This window comes from Mytilus californianus, unplaced genomic scaffold (assembly GCF_021869535.1).
Source record: "Mytilus californianus isolate M0D057914Y unplaced genomic scaffold, xbMytCali1.0.p SCAF_5, whole genome shotgun sequence".
In the NCBI taxonomy this organism is placed as follows: Eukaryota; Metazoa; Mollusca; class Bivalvia; order Mytilida; family Mytilidae; genus Mytilus; species Mytilus californianus.
Genome location: NW_026262701.1, coordinates 58,796,113 through 58,802,352, shown reverse-complemented (window position 1 = coordinate 58,802,352; position 6,240 = coordinate 58,796,113).

The window sequence follows — 6,240 nt, the reverse complement described above, 5'->3', positions numbered from 1 at the left end:
GACTTTTCTTCCAAAAGTGTATCAAACTTTGCCTGAGTGAGTTGAACCCTTAATAATAATAATAATAATAATTCTTTATTTTCAGAAGGTAACACAGATAACAAAACATTTAATCCACCCCATGGCCTTCTATATCTGCATGATATATTTATACATACACAAAGATAAACAAAACAAAATGCTATTTAATTACATGTGTACAAGATCACATATATAGTACAGATAGACCAATACCACTGACGTGAAAAAAGTATGACTACAGTAAAGTTATAGCATTTTAACTACAAAAAGTTCTCTTCTTGTATCTTTAAGAGATAAGATTGACAGTTTTCTTTAAAAATATTTACACTTTTACTTTCTTTCAAATTTAAAGGCAAAGAATTCCACAACAAGTTTCCAGAATACTTAATGTTCTTTTACCATAATTAGTTCCATATCGTTGAACGAATATATTATTTTGGGAAGATGATCTCAATGCATATTTATTAACAGTTGAACAGCTTGAAAATAGTTCAGATAAATATTCAGGTGCTAGATTTTTAACACTTTGTTTCTGACTAATTCCTAAATCTATAAAGGGGCAAATTAAGAACGTTTTGTTATAAATCATGCAAATACCGAAGAACTAACTACTGAGCTGATGATACCATCGGGTACTTATGTTCCAGCAGCAGTGGCATCGACCCAATGGTGTAAAAATTAAAAACAGCTTTTTATAAATTTCATACGTCTACAGCGCTTTTCTGGATTTGAAAGTCGAGGAGGAATAAGAACCAAAAACTGTTAAAAAGCAATATGACCAAAAATGAATTACAAATAATAACCAAACCAAATAATCAAAGGTCAACTTTTACAATTAGTATTTCATTTCTAAAGTATACGTTCTTTTCTTTTGAGTTGAACATTTCGGCTTTATAGTAAATCAAAAAACGATCGTTACACTATTGTCATGATAATCGTATGGCAATAGACCTTTTATCTGATGAAATAATTAATTTCATAATTATGAAGAAATACCCGAGTTGAATGTCGTAAAATCATGCAATGTTAATTAAACATCAGAACATATCAGACCATATCAATATTTGAAAATTTGCCAAAAGAATGAAATGATTCATAAAAATCAAATTTATAGTAAAAAAAGAATGAAATCGGTGTTAAGAACATTGAATTGTTCCAGTATGGATACCGAAACACAATCACTACATTATTATTTTTTTTATAATCTTAAACATCCATTATTATAGTAAATTGGTAGTTTATGGGTTTTATTTGAATAACTTTAAAATAATGTATATATTTTGACATTATATTTTGAGTTGTTCTGTCTAAAATTACCTCACTGAATAGAGCTCGAGTATATATTGCACGCCATATTCATCTTATCGTTTGCTAGTGCCGCTGATAAGTCTAATGTAGACAAACTGCCCTTACGTCGTACCAAATTATAAGCCTGGTACCTTTGGTTAGTTTTATATAACCAGTTGGTTGGTGCCACTGCTGGTGGATGTTTCATCCGCAAGTGTATCACCAACTCAGTTGTCAACACTTTTGTGTTAACTTGAAATATCATATGCTAAATTATTCGACACAAACCCGGAATAGATTTTTTTGTCGTATCTGACACAACGTTACGAATTTTCGGCTTTTAATGTCAAGCTACAGTAAATGGGCTATATCACCGATTTTCTTAAAATTTTGCATACACCTTTGGCTCGTTGAACTGTATCTGAAAATCGAAAAAATAATACCTTTATCTATTTTTTCTGAAATATTACTGATTGAATTCTTTCAAAATAGGTACCTATTTATATAGGAAGCACATAAAATCAGCGAAAAACGTTCTGAAACTTGTCTTTAAATCATCAAATTTTAAACTTTTAATACATAGATTTTTCTTAAAAACTATATGTTGTTGGTACACAAATTTCCGTAACGGTTTTAATTGTGTAAAAAAACAAAAATGTCACCGACTTCGTTTTTACGGTATACATCAATCAAAGTTGTGTACTAGGTGAAAAAATACCCCAAAACGTCGAAATAATCGTAACGTCGTCGCATTGTAGACATTCAAGGTAACGGATTGGTTAATACACAAAAAACCAAGTCAGTGACCATATAATTATTTTATATCATTAAAACGGAAATTGATGTATCAACAACATACAGATTTTTAAGAAAAATCTATGTAGTAAAAATTGAAAATTTGATGATTTTAATGTAAATTTATAAACGTTTTTTGTCGATTTCGTGTACTTCCTATACAAATGTTCACCTATTTTGAAAGAATTCAATCAGTAATATTTCAGAAAATAAAAGAGATAAAGGTATTAATATTATGTTTTCGATTTTCAGATATAATTCAACGAGCCGAAGTTATATCCAAAATTTTACCAAAATCTGTAACATAGCCCATTTACTGTTCCTTGACCTTAATGCACTTCAACATTGTATTTGATTTGTTTTGTCAACCTCGTTGATTCGGGCGTCGCTGGTGAGTCTGATATAGAAATGACATACCTATTGTTTGTTATTTTAGTATTCGATACATGAATGTTTCAGTAGTTGTTATTGGCTTTGAACTAGCTTTTAGTAAATACGAGTACTCTCAGATCGGTATGTTGTGTCTTAAATCTTTTTGGTAGTTTTGTGTTATGTGTTTCGTGTCGGTCTGTCGAGTTAAGCCTTTTCAAATCATTTTTATGGTCTGTTTTTATGTCGTGTTGTAATGCAACTGTCCCCATTTGGGGAGAGAGTTGTGTCCCTACCAACATATTTAACCCTGTCTCATTCTGTATGTGCATGTCTTAGGATTAGACCCAGTTGTTCACATGATGTCGTTTAATACTTTGAATTACTTTTGTTTTTGCTCATTGTTTTGTACATACAATATGCTATTTGTTTTCTCGTTTGGATTGTTTTACATTTGTCATGTCGAGGGCTTTTATCGCGCTTGCTTTGTGATATTGGTTTTGCTCATTGTTGAAAGCCATACGGTGACCTACAGTTGCGTCGTACGGTGACCTATAGTTGCGTCATTTCACCTTTGATGGAAACTTGTCTCATTGGCAGTCATTCCACATCTTATTTGTATACTTATGGTAAGCCTGGTATCTTTTTTCACCGTTTCAAGCACCTGTTTACTTGTAAAAAAGGAGAACAATTAGTAGTCATACTCATAATTCATGAAAGCTAAGAAATTAAGCAGAGGTAAACTTTATTAATTAGGCTGCACCACCTTTTCCAGATTTCCACACCAAGCTTTAAATTACATTTGTTGCTTTTGCTTCAATTTCAGTGTTGTTATGTGGACTATTTCATTTTTCAAAGCATTTCTTGTTTCAGCCGGTTATAGTTTAAGCATTTCAAACTTTTACATTTAGTCAAGTTAAACGGTTAAAAAACTTATATGCAACGCTGGTTTAAGGATTCGGTGCCGTCTTAGTGTTACACAAGATGTCAATATGAATAGTTGGTTCTAAAGCTTCTAACGTTTTAAGGTATTTTACAAGGTATTTTATTGTCCCCGAACGAGACTCTAGCCTTCTAAATAGTTCACCGATCCCTATTAGCGTCGGATCAACTGCTTAGAAGGACAAGTGGCGTTTTACCACAAGACATTGACCAATACCAGATATGTGACATGTCATGTAAGGATCGTAATGATGCTATGGGGATAACTAAATCGGTTTGTAAGAGCTAAATTGAGAGTGCATCATCCCTACAATGTGAATGGGTTCATTTTCACGATTGACAAAATATAGGTGACGTAATAGGAAGATAATTGAATCCTGATTGATAAGTTATATGACCAACAATACACTTATGTTTCTGGATTAATAAAAATTGTCTTGATATGTGTTAAATGAAATAAATTTATTTTGGACATTACCCCTTTTTCATTTCGTTTATTTTCATATCGATTCACAAAAGTCTTAATCACATGACTTATATATGCGTCCAAAGTATAGACTAGGGGAAGTTGCTTGAATTGATATTTGTCATTCTGTTGAATTTAAAACTGACCCTTCTTATTTCTGGAAAATATATTTTTTATATAAAAGTTTTGCTGAAAGGAAGAATTTGGAAGACAAACAAAAAGACAGACAAAGCAGATAAACCATAGCAATAATATAATCTGTCAAGGAAGAAAAATTATTTACAGGTTGTTGTTAAATAACACCCATACACTTAAGTGTGGTTATTGGCAATTTTTCAAAACTAAATTTAGTATTAGTCTTTGAGTTACGGATGTAGAAGAAACATTTGACGTTAGGTTTTAAAGTTCAGAGCATTCAGACTTTAAATAAACATCTTAACAATTTGATATTGTTTACAAAAACATAACCAACACGTCTATATATAGAAGTATGACCTATAAATAATACCCAAATCCATCAAAGGTCTACGTTTACAAATAGTATTTCATTTCTAAATACGTACTTTTCTTTTTAGTTGAACATTTCGGCTTTGTTACAATTCAAAACACGATCGTTACACAATTGTCATGATAATCGTGTGGGAATAAACCCTGTTTCTGATGAAATAATTAATTTCATAATTATGAGGAAATACCCGAGTTAAATTTCGAAAAATCATGCAATGTTAAATATAACATAAGAACATGTCATACCAAATCAATATTTGAAAATTTGCCAAAAGAATGAAACGATTCATAAAAATCAAATTTATAGTCAAATAAGAAATGAAATCGATGTTTCGGAACATTTTTGTTCCAGTATGGATACCGAAACACAACCACTACTTTTTTATATTTTTGTTTCTAATCTTTAACGTCCATAATTGTTAATTGGTACCTTATGGGCTTTATTTGAATAACTTTAAAATAATGTATGTATATCGACATTATATTTTGAGTTGGTCTGTTTGAAATTAGCTCACTGAAATGGGTTCGGAAGATACCAAGACCTTGTTGATAAATATTCCGTATGAACTCCACATATAATACATGATGGTTTTGATGTATAGATTCTAGGTACTGACGTTGTTTATCATCTTAATTACGTGTTATAGTGTTCTTTTATTTGTTTTTGTAAATTAATAACCTTTATTGTTTGGTCCATTTTAAGTAAAATCCTTTTGGCGTGGCTCGGTACTTATACATCCCGCCATTGCGTTATTGTGCTATGGTCATTTTTTGTATTTCATTTTTGCGTATGGGCTTTGGCTATGATTGAGATTATTACACAATGTTGACTGCTGTACCCCTATTTTTGACCTTTTAAGCTATCATGTCTGTTTGTTTTGTTCACAAATTGTTGTCAATATAATGGAATTTTATGAGACTGTTATACAAGGGAGAGTTTTAGCTAGCTTTAAAACCAGGTTTGATCCACCATTTTCTACATAAGGAAATGCCTGTAACAAATCAGGAATATGACAGTTGTTTTCCATTCGTATGTTGTGTTAAAGCTTTTGATTTTGCCATTTTGTAAGGGACTTTCCGGTTTGAATTTTCCTTGGAGTTTGGTATTTTTGTTGTTTTACTTTTTGAGTATATATTGCACGCCAAAGTCATCTTCTTATTTTTTGCGAGTGACGCTTATGAGTCTAATACAGACAAAATTCCCGTCCGTCGTACCTAATCATAAACCTGGTACCTTTTTGTGAATTTTTATAACCACTGGGTTGGTGTCGCTGCTGGTGGACGTTTCTTCCGCAGATGTATCTCCAGCCCAGTGGTCAACACTTTTGTGTTTAAATGAAATATCATATGCTGAATTATTCGATACAATTAGAAGTTCCAAAACCCGGAATGCATTTCTTCGTCGTATCTCACACAACACTAAGAATTTTCGGTTTTTAATGAACTTTAACATTGTATTTGATTTGTTTTGTCAACTGTGTTGATTCGGGCATCGCTGGAGAGTCAGATGTAGAAATGGCGTACCTATTATTTGTTATTTTAGTATTCGATACATGAATTTTTCATTAGTTATTATTGGCTTTGAACTAGCTTTTAGTAAATACGAGTACTCTCAGATCGGTACGTTGTGTCTTAAATCTTTTTGGTTGTTGTATGTTATGTGCTTTGTGTCGGTCTGTCGAGTAAAGCCTTTTCAAATGATTTTTATGGTCTGTTCTTATGTTGTGTTGTTACGTTAACTGTCCCATTTGGGGAGAGAGTTGTGTCCCTGCCAACATATTTAACCATGTCTCATTCTGTATGTGCATGTCTTAGGATTGGAGCCAGTTGTTCACTAGATGTCGTTTAATACT